Here is a 19,858-nt window from a genome sequence, read left to right as displayed (position 1 = left end):
TTTCATTATTCGTATATTTTGTATCAATATTCCTCTCACTTCATCCACCAACTTAGATTTATTTTTCATAAATCTCTTTTATTTTTGATAATAGTCCGTTTTTATTGTCATTTCAACCATATACAGTTAGTACAGTACACAGTGAAACGAGACAACGTTCCTCCTGGACCATGGTGCTACATAAAAACAACATAGGACAAACACAGGACCACATGAGACTACACAACTAAATAAAATACCTATATATATATATATATATATATATATATATATATATATATATATATATATATATATATATATATATATATATAGTGCACGTGCAAAAAGTACGGAAATTTCTAACAATGAACAGGACAATAGGCACAATTGTTTTGTAATATAATCTATTTTGATTATATTTAACTGTTTTAGTAATAATTTTCAGTATTAAATGAATACGTTCATTTATATTCAACATTTCTCTCTTCATCTACCAACTTGTATTTAATTTTTCATAAATCTATTTTATTATTTTTTTTTTCATTGTATTCTTTTTCTGTGAAGGATACATACGATGCTGTCTTAGAATTTGACCAAAACTATGTGTCTTAAGGGCAGCATAATGAAGTTGCCTACTTTTTAAAACAGCATTCGTGTCGGCAGCGAGACGATGATGCCTTAAAATATTTACCTCACTTGGTTTTGGAACAGAGCCTTGGCGTTTCATCTGTGAGAAGTAAGGTCCTCTGTACACTGTGGATTGACATGTTTTTCTGAATTCCCAAAGCACTGGGTCTGCAAACCCAGCTCTCCTCCAATAAGCCCAGCAGGAACAGGGAAGCTTTTTTTTACTCCCTACATCTGTAGCTACTGAAGTGCAAGTGTGTGCCATGCACCTGCCAATCATACACTGTATAACAAAGAAATTTGTTTGGGGGAAAAAAGAGATCCCTTGCATTATTAGTGTTGGAGTGCCAAAGCCAAATCATTATTCTTGCACATCCAGTGACTTTAGTTCCTTATGACAAAGAGAATTTGGATTCAAGATCAGTGTCGTTGCTTTAACCAAAAAATGGAGACCCTGGGTTTGGAATCAGACTCACTGTCTTGGGCTCTCTGTGACTGAAAGTTGAGATTAAGAACTAGTTTTTGACATAAGCGACACTGAATGGAAATCTCTGTGAAGGAGGAAGCTCCGGTTTTCTTTTAGCTTGCTGTTTTGGGATGCTGTGAACTGCTCTTTGAACCTAAAGTTAAGGCTGTTGTAAGACAGCAAGTTTTCAAAGCTTTTTTATGGAATAAATTGACTTTCAAGGCACTTGTCCCTTAAATAGGAAAGAATAACATTTTCCTCAATGTTAACAGGATTGGTGTATTAGCAAATACATTACAACATTTTCTGAAGGAAATGTAAGTTGTGTGTTTCCATGCTCTAACAACAGCAATGCTGAGAGTGGCACAGAGCCACAGTGTTTACTTTTCAGAGAATGAAAAATACCTATGAATTTATAGTTGACTCTGCAAATTAAGCTGGGATTGGAGAAGGTATTGTAATATTAAAAAAAGAATCCTTGCATTGGTGCTTGCGTTTTCTTTTTTGATGAGCGCATTTGATTCACATTTGCTTGTCTTGTTGATGTATTCCTACTTGCTTAATTCAGATGGTATCAGTTGTGGTTGATTTGATGTCTCCCTACGTTGACGTTTTATGGTAGCTGTAAAAAAATAATCAAAAAGTGTATTTCTCTGAACTCCCCATAGAAACGCTTGACGCTCTCACTCCATTAGGAAGTCTTTTCTCCCAAAAGTCATTGTCATGATTGACTTGGATGGAGAATGTTTACATAACAGTCTGTCTTCGCTGAGTTAATGACTCAGAGAATGTCCACAGAGATACAGACTTTTTTGGACCACATTCACTGCATCAAACTAGACATCTAAGCAGAGCTTAACAGAGAATCGATTCCTCTCAATTATGGCTGAAACTAACGATTATTTTGATAATCGATTATTCGGCGATTTATTGCAGCGATTAATCATTAGCTCTTAACCTATTATTCAGCTTGTGGCCCAACTTAAAAGGTTGTATTAAATGTGCTTACTAACAATAGAGGACAAAATCATCTTTTAAAAATACCTCTAAATGATATTCACTGAATTAAAGGGGAAAAAATACTTTTTATTAAAGGTGCAATATGTAATATATTTACTATACTAAAGCATATAATTATCATAATATGTTATCAGAGATTTAGGAAACATGCTAAGTTGAAATACTGGCTTCTCCGGAAACAGTGCTACAGCCAATATATTCTACTTTGAAATGTCCGTTCAGTTTTTGTTTGTGTTTTGGCCTTTGTGATCCAGTCCACTGCCCATTTCCCAATAGTATTTCGACATCCTGGGTTGCTAGGTGCGCTGCAGCCGTGCAAGCCAGAAATACACCTAGTTAACAGTGACAGAGTAATACAAATCCACAAGAGCTGGTTTATAATTTGCAAACAGAATAAACATTGCAAACATATACATTAGCTAATCAACTTACACTGTGAGGCTCGTTGCTTGCCATTGTCAGTTTGCTCGTTCCTGTTGCTTGTCCTCAACCTGGCAACCCATGTGAGCTTCAAGTCTGGGGAGGAGGGGGCGAGGGAGACAACTGTCTCCAATATTTAGAATTTGTACTGCAGTACCCATTTTAAACGCTTTATGTCAATGTTACTTATTGCTACTTGAAGTCTAATTCAGTAAAGAAATTCACTGCAAAAAAATCCTATTGTTATCAAGTGTTTTTGTCTTGTTTTCCATTTAAAATTGTCTAAAAATCCTTAAAACAAGATACATTTACTTGAGAAACAGCATATACGATATTTAGACTTGCTGGAAGAGAATGTATTTTGTGTATTTTTTCACTTGGTTCTAATTCTGCAAGTGCAGTAAAGACAAAATATACTAATATTCAAGATCTGTTCTCTAAAAGCAAGTCTAAATATCTTATATGCTGCTTCTCATGTGAATGCATCTTTTTTTTAAAGGATTTTTAGATATTTTTAAATATTTGTATTTTTAATATTATATTCAACATTCTCCGATAACAATTTTTTCTTCTGCAGTATAGCTGCTAAAGAAAATGTATGTTGTTTTCGATATTTATATTGTAAAAAATATATTTTGTTGCGGTGTATAATGTGGCAAACACTACCCTCTCACACAATTCTATTCACTTCAATCCATCTTTAACTCACAAAAGACAAAGTTTCTCTTATCAATAAAGCTGCGTATTGACAATTTTCTTCACGATAAGAAATGCACAGTGACATATATTATGATTCAATAAGTCACAAGCCATCACGTTATAATCTAGCTGTATTAAGCATGCGCACTCGAGGGACAAGCGTCCCCGTGACAGTATGCCTCAGCCGAGTGCAGTTTCAGTCTCTACCCCTTAGATCGGGACATTCGTTCAACTCATAGAAGAGGTGCTGACAGCACAGAGAAATGCCAGTTTCAGAGTTTGTAGTTATTTACATGACTTGCTTCCTTATTATATAGCCGGGGTGTTTCCTTTAAAGGGGTCATGACATGAGAAACCAAATTTGCCTTGATCTTTTGGTATATAAGAGGTCTTTGTATCATTAAAACGTCCTGCAAGTTTAATATTTTAAGACGTCCTCCCCATTCTAAACGAATCATTTATTTAATCAAGCTCAAAATACAGCTCGTTCTGGATTCATGGTTAGAAGTGACGTGACGGTTAGAAGTGACGTACCAGCGTTTGCATATGACCGCCTCCAGCACAAGATAACTACGCTTTAAGCGCCAAGACAACTACGCTCATTTCAGTATCGCCGTGCGCCTCACAAATGTTCAGTCGATGGACAGCGAGCTCTGACAGAGACTACTTGTGCACAGGAAAATTACGATGCCACACAGATGTGCTGTTCCTGGCTGTGGTCAAACAAAACCTCTGAATAAGCTGCCGAAAGATCCAGACGTCAGGGAAAAATGGATGCAGTTTATTTTTGCGGACGTCCCAGTCACGGCAGTGTTAACTTAAGCGTTTGTTCTGTACATTTTAAGGATGACTGTTTTGAGAACAAATCTCAATATGATGCTGGCTTTGCCAGAAAACTGTTGCTCAAAGATAAGTCCGTGCCGACTATTCTGGGAACAACGACGATGCAAACTGTAAGTAATCTATTTTAAACTTTAAACTACTTTTTAAAGCGCAATTTCATTCATTATGAATAATCACAGTGTTTTTACTTAGTTTACTTGCATATTGTTCTGGCTGGGAGCGTCAATAATTGTTACATAGGCACTGACGTTAGCCAATCATAACAGTGGGCGTTAACACTGAAGTCTTAAATGGAAAACGCCCCCAAAACAGACTGTTTGAATCAGAGGATGAGAAACAGGGTGGGAAAAGGTCATAAATCACTAGATTTTAAAAGTTTTTCTTAAAAAAAAAATATATTAATACTATAATTGCACCTAAGGGAACATAATAATACAATAAAAAAACCCATGTCATGACCCCTTTAAAGATGCTTGACACACATGTTTTGCTTCAGCGGAGCGGCAGCTCCAGCTTTTATTTATTCCACAATGAGGATGCTTCTGTATTTACTTATTTTGTATTTTTGCATTATAATTACCTCATATTTTGCGATCCATATCACCTGAAGCTGTGAAAGTTTAGAGTGCATCTGGACTGTGAGCTGTGTAATTCTTCCTCTCCTCAGTCAGGCGTGAACTGCAGTGCTGTTCTCGCTCGTCATCATTAGAGTTTAATATGATCTCATGTTACACTAAATGAGATCAAACGACTATTCGACAACGACATGAATTGACAATTAATTTTTTTTATAATCGTTTCAGCCCTGCTCTCAATGGAATAATATCTAATGACGATTTTAGGTCTGTGTAAAGTGGGTTAAGGGAAAGGAGGAGGCGAGGCTTGGAAATATAAATAATAGTTTTGATAATAAACTGAACGATAAACACAGAGCAGTTGCATGTCATTCTCTCTCTCAAACCATTGTCACTGGCCGCCTTTATCCCTCGTGCGCCCCCATCAGGCTGATTGGGGAACGGGCGTGCGTTGTTCCAGCCTGGCCCTGCCCTCCTCCGCTCTACAGTCTGTTCTAAACCCTACTGGGCTTCCTCGCTGCCTACGTGAGCTGCTGCCTTCTAAGTTAAGTTAGATAAAGTATACTCTATAAAGTAATAGAACCTCATGTGGCTGCTTTGGAACCTTCTAGATAGGAAGCAGCTCTGTGTGGTACACAAATGGTGCTCTGAACGGGAGACACAATTCACAATTGATTCCAACAGTATGTTGTTAGCATGTTGCTAAGCTAACTGTCAGCGTAGCATGCACAAAGCAGCATACCTTTCTGGAATCGGTGCAGTCCCCTGATAAGAATAAAAATACATAGCATACAAACTGAGCTAATGTGTCCAGTGAGCTATAACAATGAACTTTGTAGGGTGTATCGAAGACACAAATTCATTAAACTCCTAGTATTTGTTCCGAAAAGGGCATGCTTGTGAATTTTAAAAGCTTTGTTGGGATTGACATTGTCAAGATGACATCCATGGATTTCTGTCGCAGGCTTGTGAAGCGACTTTGCTGGCATTTAAAATCACAATAGATCTTGCAATAAATATAAACATCGAAGGGGAACATTTCTAGTGAGTCATTTGCACACATTATCAGATCCTGGCTCCGCAATTTGGTGGGAAATGGTCCTTTTCTTCTTACTGCTAACCTACATTGGGAGGACTGGGATGAGAGAGCACAAAGGTTTGAGTGTCATGCATGTCTCTACTGATAGGTCAGATGCAAGCAAGCTTGTGCACCCGGTGGAAAAATTGACCTTTTTGATAAGTGGTTCACCGGTAGTTATTTATTTATTAATGCAGCTGGATCAGGCCAATGGGGGAAAGGTCACATTCAAACTCCATTTCAGCCTCTTGTTAGTCCCATAATTGCCAAAGCTCAACATTGAACAGAGCTTCTAATCATAGCAGTGTTGACTTCCCCACAAGTGTGGGCTCTGAAGAGCCAGCTGCCATTGAGTTTTTGAAGACTCCTCCAGGCTTTTTCTTGTCGTTTTTCAATGCGTACTTGCAAATCAAACGCACATCATGCACATGTGTCCATTGATCTACTTGGATGCTGGAAATGCACTGATATGCAATTTTTGCATCCATAATGATTTTGGGTAATCAACTGCTGCTTTTGGCTGTTACAAATAATTCAGAATTTAATATTTTTGTTTTTTTTAAATAAATTATGCCTAGACCATTTTCTCTCTAGGAATGTTTGGATTTGTATGTGAAAAACGTATAGTTGTCGCATTTTTGTTATTACGTCATGAAACAGAGAGCACAGAGAATTTGGAACACAGAATATGGAAAATGGCAGATTGTTAATATCAGCAGATGATACCATTGAAAACAAGCACAATGCAACACGGTGCACAGATCATGAAATAATCCACAAAGAGGGACGACATGCTAACTTGGTGAAACTCGGGTCGCTAGTGGCTTTACGTGGTTTTACGTGCACATTACAGAAAATAAAACAATGCCACAAATGTCATGAAACACATTATTGGTTCAAATTCACAGCTGTAATTCAACTATTTTTATTGATTAAGCATAATTACATATTCCCAGTTATCAGCAAATAATATATCGGGCATGAAATATTGTGCTTCTCTAATTTTAGTTTACTGAATCCACGTCAGATTTTTTTTTATCTTTTCCTGTTTGTTAGCAACTTTTTTGCATATTATTCTGACTCCTTACACCTTTTGAACTAACAGCATGTTTGACAAGATCCAACAGTAATTCGGCATATTCCCTTCCAGCCCGTTCTCATTTTAACTTGACCCTTCATTGTGTTTTGCCCAAGGCAACTTGGGCACAGGGATTAAAAATAGAGACCTCAACAGGGACGGGGCTGACATGGCTCTTGTTGTTTAGAGGAGTGAAGCGTCAGAGAACTGAATCCCGCTGGGGGTTTTTATCACTGGGGAAGGTCCTATTTACCCCTCCCTTCTCGTACTCTTTCTTATTTCCCTCTTTCTCTCACTTGCTCTCTTGCTCGCTGTAAATCTTGGTGCCAATTGAGGGGAACAATATTTTCACCATTATTTTTCTGCACTACAGAGAGATGATGCGGGTATTGATATGGACTCATAAATTTACAGAGGCGACAGATTTACGCCGGAGGCTGGCAGCCCACCTCTCGTTCGAGAGCATGTTCGGCTTTGACTGGTTGGGAATGGATTCGAGGCTATCCAATTCAGCTTAGGCCAGGCAGGTCTAAATCATGATGACTTTATCATTGTTTTTTATAGAGGCGGCAGTTTGGTACATACAGTAAGCACAATACTACAGTAATTTGTCTCCCCATCAGGAATATGTGTCCTGCTGCATAACACTTGCTAATGCAAATTACAGATTCTCTTTTTAAACCAGCACTTTATTATTGCTCATACTTAGGGTTAGGGGTTGTTCTAAACCCCTATTCAAAGTATCAACAACCCATACTTTTCTGTGACCGAGTTGTATTTCTTTGAATTAAAATTAAAGCCAATTCTGTTCAAATTTCAGCTTATGAATTGGAAGGAAGTCTATTCTTAAATTTTGAATTGTATCCAACCCTGATGGATGGTAGAATTTCTTGTAGTGGCAAACTAGAAAAGACAGGTTCTGTTTGCCAGTCGGTAAACAGTAACACTCTTCTAGAGTTCTTTATTCAGTTCAACTTGGACCTAAGCAGAAATCTATGGTTCTTTAAAAGCTTTTAGCACTTTAGCATACTCCATCCAGTCTTTTTGTGAATGTTTATTTAACTGTCAAAGTGAACACTGTAACATTTGTATTGGGCTTGTTGAGTGGGTTTTTAGCTACTGATGATCACCCTTCACAGAGCTCAGGCCATTTTTTGAAACCGTAAAACACCTTAGAATATCTTAGCCTTTTCATCTAAGCCTTCAAATTTCACTGTTCTCTTTACAGCATCTGAAGACAGTTTTACATTTTCTCTCTGCCATAGTTTTGGATTGATCTTGAAGGTTCCTGTCAAAAATAATAAATTGGTCATTCCTACAAGGAACGGAAATGGTTTGGTGTTTTGTTGTGATTAGACTAGGGATGGGCGGATCGATACTAAAGTATCAATACTTCCGTTTCTGATATCGATCCTCACAGAAAATATCGATTTTTAAGTTTTTGGGGTTTTTTTAAACACGTAATCTTATTGTTTAGATTACATGAATATTAATGCGTCTCATAAACTTCAAAGTGGAAAAAAAGAATTATATGAGCGAATAGTTGCATGGCACCGATACAATTTTTTCTTCTGCTCATCTTGACGCACCAGAAATTCTAACATACACTAGCAGTCACAGACAGCGCTCACCCATTCAGTCATAGTGCTTGTTTAAATAGGGAGCAATGCTTTCCTATGGTAATTACAAAAAAGAGCATCTGGAGCTATACACACCAAGTAATAACAAACCTAGACGTGACATGTATTATAATGGGGCTTCTGTGACCATTTTTACAGGATTATTTAAATTCAGAGTTATAATCCTCGTTAATAAATGATACTTTATGAAATGATTATGCAAACTACCCATGGATTTACTGTAGTAATATTGTATTTACCATAGTAACCACGACTTTAGTAACCTTGTTTTTCTTTTTGGCAGTAACCAAAGTTTTGATACAATTAACCATGGTTTTACCACAGTGTTACTGTAGTATCCATATAGTAACTTAGTTTTATTAATAGTAACCATAAAATAATATTTATAGTTAATTATTGAGGTTTTATATGTGGCTTTTATTTAATAATTTGTAAATGGTAAACAAAGCAGCCTAATAATGTTCTGTTTAGCCCTATAAAATTTATATATAGTAATAATAAAGTTACTACTTTTATCCACAGAATTCGTAAAAATGTAATTTAATTGAGGTATTTGTATCAATATCGGTGATACGGGCCTAAAAGTACTTGATATTTGATCGAAAAGAAAATAAGTGTTATCTCCCATCTCTAGATGAGACATGTGCTGGTGTTCGTTATACAGTATATCACGGTAAATAACACGCACAATATTGTTATCGTGGGCACTTAAAAATATAAAAAATATTTCTAGATAACCTTTTGGCCAATTTTGTTTTAGGGTTGTGCCGATGGACGATATCATCGTCCATCGTGATGGCTGACCAACATAACGATGTAGAGCCACCATCGTGATGCCACGCCCCCTTTTGCGAGTCTTGCTAGTGTGACTCACTAATCCTAGTCTCTTCTATAGTTAACCTAAAAACTTTGCAGGGATTGCTCTGTAAATTAAATTGAGAATATAACTAATGCATATATGCTATTTTAAATACTGTAGTATATGCCAGAGACATGACGTGTTAGTCTGTGAAAATACCGTGTCAGGCAGGCTACACAAATATTGATCTTGACATTGTTAGCTTCTTGTCTTTTTTTACATGTCTTACACTGTACATTTAGATTAAAATATTTTATGTTGTAGGCTACAAGAAAATAGCCTTTATTAATGAATTATTAGTAGTTGTAGTGTCTCAGAAAATCTTGCTCATTGTCACATAGCTCTTGTATACACTGAAGCGGCAGTTTAAGATAAACCCAGACCAGCGAACGTCAAATAACTTTTGTCTGGTTAATACTTTTATAGAAAAATTTCCTTGGCCATAAATCCATAATGTCAAATCAAATGAAAGAAACAAGGTGAATATGAATAACACACATTTATTAAAACATAGAAGAACAACAAGAAAACGGGAACAACACTCAGACCGAAACTCGGCATTAACATTTCACTTATAATTAGCAGCACAATTAACTTCAGCACAGGCTACAAAATAAATTATGTTATTGAAATATTGTAAAGTGGTCATATGAACTTGGTCATTTCTGCCTCGACCTTTTGCTCATCAGTGAGTAAAATAACGAAATTATAGTTTTTAAGTGGAAAATAGTATTTATGTAAAGAGATATATTAAAATAAAAAGTGCACAAATCTTAAGTGAAAGCTAAAAAAAAAAAAATGCTTCACGTGTCGTGCAACCTACGGATAAAGCGCCGACGAGTCATTAGTTGGGTTAGTAAAATAACGAAATTATAAATTATATAATACCCCCACCAACGATATCATCGTCCATCGCGATGTTTTACTGTCAACATCGTCAACTGCCAATTTAGGGGACATCGCCCAACCCTACTTTGTTTATATTTTTCAGATTGCACTGTAGTTTGCGACTCGGACGTTTCACAACACACGGCACAAATGACACGTGTGCCTTCTGATGTTAAAAAAACAGCGTGGAAGAGAAATGTAGCTAAAAGGAGGAACGCTGCTGACCCTTTATCCACATTCTAATAGGGTTAAGTCAGTAGAGTGGAAGTATTTTGGGTTCCATAAAAATACAGAGGTTGGATTGTGCATTGTTGGTTGGAGATGATTTCCATTTGAGTAAAACATGTGGGCGCGAAACTGCCGTAGACAAATGTCTGCTTATCCACGTGACAATCATTGCGTTCAATTCAGCGAGATAAAGGCAAGTTATGACAGTTCTGCGTGTTTTTCCAAACTGTTTTTGAAAACTGAGCGACAACAATTTAAGAGACAACTAACTAAGTGACAACTAAGATGAAAAACAAAGTGAACTCCTGTTGCCATTTGCAGATAATGTGTAGCTTGATTTCTAGTGGCCAGAGAGTAGTTCATTAAAACTCTGCTATAGCTACACAATAAAGTTTGCCTCTCGTAGTAACAACTAAAATACAGTTAGAATCCAATAATACTAAGTCCTGTAATTAATAACGCCAATGTGGCACAATGATGATTTCAATATTAATTTCAAGTTTGAACTCAATGCAATCGTACGTTCCCAAACAGTGAGAGGGAACTTGCAGTTTCTATAGTTGTAGCTGGTGCCTAGCTATATATTAGCAACTGGCTTGCTATCCAGAAAACAAAAACATGCATCCAATTGTTGTACCCTAGTTGATGGCTCGATAAAATGAGTCTAGCCTTTCTTTAACAATTGCCTCAAGGCAAGATCTGTCCTGATCTGTAATGATCAGTGGCCCTGTGGCAGAATGATCAAAGTTCTTTGTTATCTGTTATTTTAAAGGCCAGTTTGGTATAGAAAATGTAATTAAACTTTTTATTACGCAGTGTAGTATGTCTCCCACATTCGGATGCATTTGAATGGGAGTAAATGGAATACAAAGTGGAGTGTGACTGCCCCATTAGGGGAATGCATCAGGTTTGATAGAAGTTAGTGCTGCATGATTAATCACATCGCAATCGCAATGTCAGCCTGTGCGATTATATGATGGCAAATGCTGTGATTTTATTAAATAAATAAGTGCATGTGTGGACGTGACAGCCCATTCTCTCGGAGAGCTGTTTGCCCATTTTCCGCACCGCTAATGAAAAGATGACCAGTTAGTCTCAGTTTAGGGAGTGGCACATGTGGTCATGTCATGTGAGATTCTGGTGTTCAGTGTGGAAATCAGGTGAAGATGGATGCCGAGCAGACCGACACTGAACTGGTGGCCAGAAAAAATAACACAAACACAGATCACAGCTTGGCGATATGTATTTATTTCATCAATAATTAAAGTTAATATAATACGGGAGAGTGACATGTAAATAAGCTCAAACTCCAAAACTGTCATTCTCTGTGCGGTTAAAGCTGCTTCAACCAGTCGCAGAAGAGACCCAATCTGAGCGGGAGTCAAAACCGGGAGAGATTTAAAGTTCTGCCGGCTGATGCGCACTCTAACACGGACACGCTCGTCTTTCACCCCCGCAGTCTGCATCTTGCAACGTGTTGCATCATTGATGAGATCATCATAAGATCAATCTTATATGAAAAATAACATTCAAATTACAACATAGTGTGTGTGTGTGTGTGTGTGTGTATATATATGTATGTATGTATACAGTGTATGTAACAACAGTTTTAGTGGTTTGATTGAGTGAACCACATTTTTATATCCAGTTTCCTTTTCAAAAGAGTTTATACAAAGTACATGTTACATCCTGCTTAAATGTCATATGTTCTTATTTATTGTTCTGTTTTATTTGGGTGAAATATTGAGAAAATAACAAGTTTACAGTAAATGCAAAGATATTATATAATTTTGTAAAAATAATTTAATTCGAAAAAAACTGTGCATCTAGATTTGTTGCTAGTTTGTATGTATGAGTTGAAGAATACACATTTCAGCATTATCAGTAATCTATTTGTGCATTTTCCTTAATAGCCAAGCAAGTTGACTCATGATACCATTTGTTTATTATATCGCAATATTAACCTCAATAATCGCAATATGACTTTTTTCCCAAATCCTGCAGCCCTAATAGAACTAGATAGAATAATAGAATAGATCTTCGACATGTCACCATACCATATTTAATTCCATCTCACCAAAAACACCAAAGGGACATGACGGAACATTCTGTTTACATGGAGCACATTCAATACATTGGAATTGCATTGATTTTGCATAGCAGTTCATTCACCATCCTCTTAGTTGTGCCATCTCTTAAATTGATGATTTAGACAACTTTACTGCTCAATCATTGACACAATTTCTACAGAGAAATTGCTTAAATACAATTTTTTAAATGTAACATTTAGGCCTATATAAACATTTATTTCACTTAAACAATTTTCCTTGTCATGTAGACTCCTTACCAAAAAAAAAAAAAAGGAAATTATATTTGAACTAAGGACTATAAAGATTTTTGTTTGTTTGTTTTTGCATTATTTGAATGAAAATGATGGAACTCGTTAAGCACCACCTCTGCTAAACATAACATATTTTTTTTTAAATGTATAAAAAAGAATACACATCATAGTAGTATTTGATGTTGTACTGAATTTAATTTATGCTGATTTTATTTAAAAAGAGCATTGTTTCTAAAGGATGATTGAGAGTAAAGGGATATCGTTCAGATTATAGTAATGAGAATCTTAGGGAAAATTGTGCTTAATTGTAATAAATAATAGGCTTCATTATACTTCATTGTCTTTATTCAAAATATAATGTAATTTTTTTTTTTACATTTAATTAGTTATTTTGTTTTGGGGGGTGATGGACATTAAACTGAGGGACGAGTCAAAATTATACATTTGCTTGTAGTTATTGACAGCATGTCACAGAAGCTGTCAATAGACACATTTTGAACTTTTAATGTTGTGATGTACCACACTAATTTGTTGGCCTTAAGTTGAGTCATTTGAACAGTTGAAATGACTCCTCCTAATGCTCTGTACATACCACACCCCAAATACAAACTTTCTCTCTCTCGCCAATGAGATTCTACCAGCAGTATGTGTCCATTCTTCCTGGCCAGTAAGTGGTTAAAACAGATTTAGGAAAAGGTCTTTCCTCCCTGTGCTCAACAGAAATCATAAATAATGTAAAAGATGTAAACATGCATTTGTCATTGTGTGTTTGTGATTAATAATATATATTAATGTTACACAATAAAAAACAGAGAGCTTTTTGCACATTATTTGCATGTTGTGAGTGATTAATTTGGCTTTAAGGTGTGGTGATGGCTTATGCCATATCCTATTCTAAACAACCATTTGTGTGCTAGATAGACATTGCCAGAAATTTATAATATTTATACATCATGTTGACACATGTTGCTACTGAAAACATTGCTGATTGCTTTAGTTTGCCTTAGTTATTTGCATTTGGTCTCCAAATTATAGATAAGTCTAATAGTTTTTCATTTGTTTTACCCTTGCACAAATAAGAAGTTCCATATTTACGTCCTGTTGTTCAGTTGAACGTCCTGTTGAATGAGTGGTTATCTCTGACTTTATCATTATGCCTGCATGGAATGACGCCCATCATTCACCAAGTTCTACATATCTCCAATCCTTGTGTGTTCGTTTTAAATATTGTTGAGCTAGTTTCATAATGCCTTCAGCTAACTTTAAAAGCCTAGTACTTTCAAAGTTTAACATGTTTTAAATTTAAAGGAATGTTCTGGGTTCAGTACAAGGACAGCTCAATCAACGGCATTTGTAGCATTATGTTACCACAAAAATGTATTTCGACTCAAGAAAAATCTAGGTTACAATGATGCACAGGAAGTGAATGGGACAATGTTTTTTAAAAGAATCTGAAGCATACATAATATAATTTTACAAAAGTCCCTGCATTAATTATTCTGTTTAAACGTGTATTATTTAAACTGCAAAGTTGTTTAAATCATTTTTGTGGAATTTCAATGTTCAATGTTACATCGTCATGGCAATAAATTTGTAAAATTGGATATAACTTTACACAGAAAAGGTATGTAATTGATTTTAAACACACTAAAATAATGTTAATGGTGCCGCAAGTGATTTTTATAAAAATATTTTTAAAAAATTATGACTCATGTTACATGTCAGATATCACTGAAATAGGTGCCATGAAATACAGGGCTAGATTTCGATCCCGATTCACAAGCTTTCGATTTCATTTCATTTTGATTCAATACGATATCGATTCATATGGGTATACATCGATCAGCCACAACAATAAACCACTTGCCTAATATTGTGTAGGTTCCCCTTGTACCGCCAAAACAGCGGCAACCTTCATCTCAGAATAGCATTCTGAGATACTATTCTACTCACCACAATTGTACAGAGAGTTACTGTAGACTTTGTCAGTTTGAATCAGTCTGGCCATTCTCTGTTGACCTCTCTCATCAACAAGATTTTTCCATTTTTTTGTTTTTGGCACCATTCTGAGTAAATTGACTGTTATGTGTGGAAGGAGATCAGCAGTTACAGAAATACTCAAACCAGCCCATCTGGCACCAACAATCATGCCACGCTGCAAATGACTGAAATCGTATTTTTTTTCCCATTTTGATGGTTGATGTGAACATTAGCTGAAGTTCCTGACCCGTATCTGCATGATTTTATGCACTGCTACCACACATTTGGCTGATTAGATAATCACATGGATGATTGTTGGCTCCAGATGGGTTGGTTTGAGTATTTCTGTAACAGCTGATCTCCTTTCACACACAACAGTCTCTAGAATTTACTCAGAATGGTGCCAAAACCAAAAAACATCCAGTGAGTGGCAATTATGCAGACAGAAATGCCATGTACATGAGAAAGGTCAACAGAGAATGGCCAGACTGATTCGAACTGACAAAGTCTACGGTATCTCCGATAACCACGTTTTACAATTGTGGTGAGAAGAATAAAATCCCTGAATGCTATTCTGAGATGCAGGTTGGTGCTGTTTTGGTGGCACGAGGGGAACCTACACAATATTAGGCAGGTGGTTTTAATGTTGTGGCTGATTGGTGTATTTCAGTTACAAAGTCCATTTTGCTGTCATATCAAAGAAATTCTCTCTCAACTAATGCTGTTTTAGAAGGGGACCGTCTAACTTTGTACATTATGAAATTATTAATTTTGTAAACTTTATTTTATTATTAGTTTTTCACAATTTTCGGTCACATTTTAGCATTTTAAAAATGCACAGATTCCATGTATCCCATCAATAAATATGGTGTCTTAATATGTGATAAATTGTAGATATTGTTACATGTTTATTATTTACATGCTTAATTTATACTATTTGCATAATTTTTGAATCTGGAACATTTTATATTCAACTCTGAATTTTTTACTTTGTGAGTTCTGCTAGTAAAAAGGTTTGTTTTCCACTCCATACATAATTTTCTTCCATCAGGCTCCTAATGATTGAGGTGAAGTAATCATACTGTGGTAAGATCATTGTAAATATTTAATTTTTACTTTTTGCCACAGTTGTAATAAAAGTGTATAATAACATTTCTGTCAAATTATCATAGAGTGACACAAATTGAGATAAATTTAAGCAAAGGTGATGTGTAATTTAAAAAAACTTGTAGAGTGTTGTCTGTCTTCCTAGTCCGTACTGAAGAGAATGTCGGGGCTGTCCAGCTATTTGAAAGGTTTGACTTCCTCGATAGTGCTTTAAATGAGAAATTTTCAGAATTCAAATGGGACTTAAGTTTTGAAGTCTGCACAACAATATCAAGGTAAGCCTTGTGATCATCAAGGGAAGCCGCAGCGATATCAAATGATCAGCTATGCACTATCCCATCTCTGGAGGGCTGATAGTGAGGGAAGCCCGGTTGAAGCACTCAATCCAAAATGACAATAGAATAGAGCTGAGCGCATCACTTGCGCAAGTACTGTGATGTCTCGCGCCACACTCATGTGAAAACCAGGGGTCAACTGCACTGCGCAAATGCGTTTAGAGCCCATCAAGTGGCGGACGCCAGCTTTGGCGGCTCGAAAGTGCAACATTTAGTCGCATGTTCTTTACTTGAATCTATCTGAGAGTTTAATCATCGATATCGAGATCGTTCAGATAAGGATTTTGATGCAGCGGAAGATTCGTATTATTACCCACCCCAATGACATATGTAAAAGCATCTTTAACAGCCCTAGGCTTGGTAAACATTAAAAGTAAAAGCAGTCAGATCATTTGTTTAGCCAATAAAGACTTTCTGCCTGTCAATCATTGTGTGCGTACACATGCCAGCCCGTATACAGTATGCTCGTATAAGTGCCGGTGCACATGTTCTTGCAAAACGTGCAGGGTCGAAAGGTGAAATGCTCAGGAAGACCCTCCATATACTCCAACCCAACCATCTCCACATGTCTTTGGAGTGTGGTGATTTGAAAAGAGGGGGCGTGGCTTAAGCACAGAAAAGTGGCTAAAATCACTACCAGCACATTTAGCACGCATATTATTTACCTCTTGTGGCGATACTTGTGAAACAGTGAGTATTTTAATGTTTATCGATTGGCCCCATTCACTTTAATTGTAAGTGCCTTACTGTAACCCAATTTGTTTTTCTCCGAAAATTTCGTTCGTTTTCAGTTTTCGTTCCTTGAACTGTTTTAGTCACTGGTATTTATCTTAATTTAAAAAAATACAAGAATTGCCATTGTCCTTGATGTAGTGTCTATCCCCCTCTCATTCTTTTAGTATAAATCATTGTAAACAATGCAAGAAAATGCCACACAGATTTTGCTCACTCAAGCTTAATGTACAAATGGATGATTTCTGAAAGTACTGCTCTTTCCCCAGGCCCAGACACTGGTAGCTAGTTCTTAATTGCATGTGTGGATGGGAATCTGTGGAGGTGTAAGTTATCTACCCACCAACACCATCAGCGATGGTTGTTTTACCGCAATTGTCATTGACCACCTCCGCTGCAGAGGTTCTTCCATCCTGACATGATTGTTATACTGCTGTGCATTGACTAGAGGGCATGATCTGTTGCATGATTTGAAGTTGTCTAGATGTTTGACTCTGTGAGACACAAAAAGAGAAATTTAAGAATATCTTGGCTGATAGTTTTCCCATATTATGAAAGCAAAAGGGGACTTTGGCTGTTAAACTCCAAAATTATAGAAAAAGCACAATTAGAGTAACCTACAAGCAGTCCGTAGGACTTATGCGCTATGTTCCAAGTCTTCTGAAGCCATACAATAGCTTTGTGTGAGGAAAAGAACAAAATTATTATTCAATGAAAATATTCCACTCTGCTGTTGGTCTAATCAAATATGGCCCCATTGAAGTTAAAGACGTTTGGTCACGAGACACACAAGAACCAATGGCGTAGAAGTCCCGTTGTTGTTGTTCATACAGCTTTTGTAGTCCATTTTAAAGCTTTTGCGGAGGGGGTAGAATATCAGTAAATAATGACTTAAAGGGGCCAAGATATTCCACAGCAAAATAAAATTCATACAGGTTTCAGTTATCAGACATTTAAACATTTAAAAAAATAGTCTGTTTCAGGGCTTTGCTGACTGAGTAAGCAACTCACAGTATAGGTACAGTGTTTGTAGCTTTATATATCCATATTTTACATTTTGATACTATATAGATATTTGCGAGAGTCCGGGAGGAAAGGAAAGCAGGTTATAGTTAAATCTGATCATCTCCTCTCTGGTCGTGTCCCAAAAATGTTTCACATTAAGGTCACTTCTGTTTATCCCTGCATGTGTCTGTTGTTGTTTATGCGTGCGCACATCCGCGCGCACGTATAAACAACATGTTGTCTCGCGGGACTCATCTGAAGATGCTGCTTGTCATTCATGCTGCTTCTATGTGGCTCATCGATTCATGGATGAGCTCATCGTGCAACCCGACCACATGGTCCTTGACAGTATTGAATGAAAGTAAAAGATATCATTTGTGTTGCAGGTGTATAAATGCTAGTTGTCTGGTGGAAGGAAAAGAGTGTCTTGTTTTCTGTCAGTGGAACAACAAAGGGGAAATATGATGCCATTTGCAGGGTGTGTTTGTGTTTCAGAACACATCTGCTCAGTGTACTCAGTGTGTCAGGACTGTAGATGTGAGCTGATTTCAAAATGTTTCTTCTAAGCTTTCAGTCTCACTAAACGCCACAGAGAAATAGTACTTACAGGGCCTGTACTAGGATGCAATCTTTGGTGGGGCACTTGTATGTTACGGTGGGCAACGTTGATTGTTTCACCCTCATTCCAAGACGCAGTCCCATCCATGCCTACCTACATATGGAAAATACTATTATTTTTGTCTGAGTGTCCTGTAGCAAAATGATGGCCTTAGAAATGAATTGCTCTTACCTGGAAAATTGCACTGTTGAGAAAGTTGATAGTGAATGGTGGAGATCATAATTCTATTTGCCATGGATTGATCCCTAAATATGTTTTGTGGCTAAAGAAAGATCCAGGAACATTATCATGGCACCGGTTTTGTTTAGATCTATTTGATTTGTGCGTGCGTGCGTGCGTGTGTGTGAAAATCTCTTGAAATTTAGGCAGGGTCCAACATTCATTTTTTGCCACACATGCCAATGGTGCAGGCTTCCAATGGTCATTGAACACCTGGAAATATCAAGGAATTTTTAAATTGTGTTTTCCAGGCCAGGAATAAAAATAAATTATTAAAAAAAATTTATGGAAATATCTATAGTCTACAAATAAATTTTCTACTAATGCACTGCTGTAAAAACAAAACAAAAAATAATAATCTGCTAGATATTGCATAGGGTCCAATTTGTGTATTATAAGTAATCTTATTGAGCAAACTGGATTGTTTCATTTGTCTGAAGAAAATTTGATTGGTGCTTGTCTGTGTAAAACTCTGTGGTTACTTAGGCATTGCTTTGTGGTTGTTAAATGGTTGCATACTGGCCCAAGACAAAAAAGACTAAAGCCCTTTTCAGTGTAAGACCAGAACCTAACTTTATTCAAGAATGCGTACGCAGATGTGAGTATTGGCCAGTATATTGCCAACATGTGGTTAACACGTGTTGTTACATTACTGTGGCAGTAACAAACCTCAGTACTCAAGGGGGTGATAGGGTTACCTTCAAAAGTCTGTACCTTTAATTTGAACATGTTATTTATTTAGGTATGTTGCTATAAATATATTGCCTTGAAACTGTTGCTCTGCCATGACAGTAGTTGATTTGGAAGAGAAAATTCACCATGAAGCGACAGTTCACATTAATGACCGCTGAAGACTTGAAATGTATTTCATTTTCCCTGTTGTGAAATCACAGAGCCAAACACCAGTTACTTTGCCTAGAAAATGTAAATGTATTAGTTTTAGTTATCAGACATAGGAGAGAAAGTTAAATAATGGTGTTATGCGATAGTCTTCTCTGCATTTCCCATCTTTCTCTGAAGAGCATACTCAAACAGGCCATATTTAAGTCCATCCGTAGGAAAAAAAACCACAACATGGTCTTCCGTTGTCTAAAGCAGACCCCACTCTTCCCCCTTA

At 36.7% G+C, this 19,858-nt stretch overlaps 1 protein-coding gene across 1 annotated transcript in view; it reads left to right on the top strand.

Annotated features, from left to right (window-relative positions):
* The window catches only part of LOC127640506 (transmembrane protein 263-B-like), a 44,745-nt gene that overhangs the window by 21,823 nt on the left and 3,064 nt on the right, over window positions 1-19,858 (top strand). The gene's annotated exons all lie outside the window — the stretch shown is intronic.

This window comes from Xyrauchen texanus, chromosome 49 (assembly GCF_025860055.1).
Source record: "Xyrauchen texanus isolate HMW12.3.18 chromosome 49, RBS_HiC_50CHRs, whole genome shotgun sequence".
Lineage (NCBI taxonomy): Eukaryota > Metazoa > Chordata > Actinopteri > Cypriniformes > Catostomidae > Xyrauchen > Xyrauchen texanus.
Note: the sequence above shows the minus strand (reverse complement) of the source record. Positions and strands in the feature narration are given on the sequence as shown.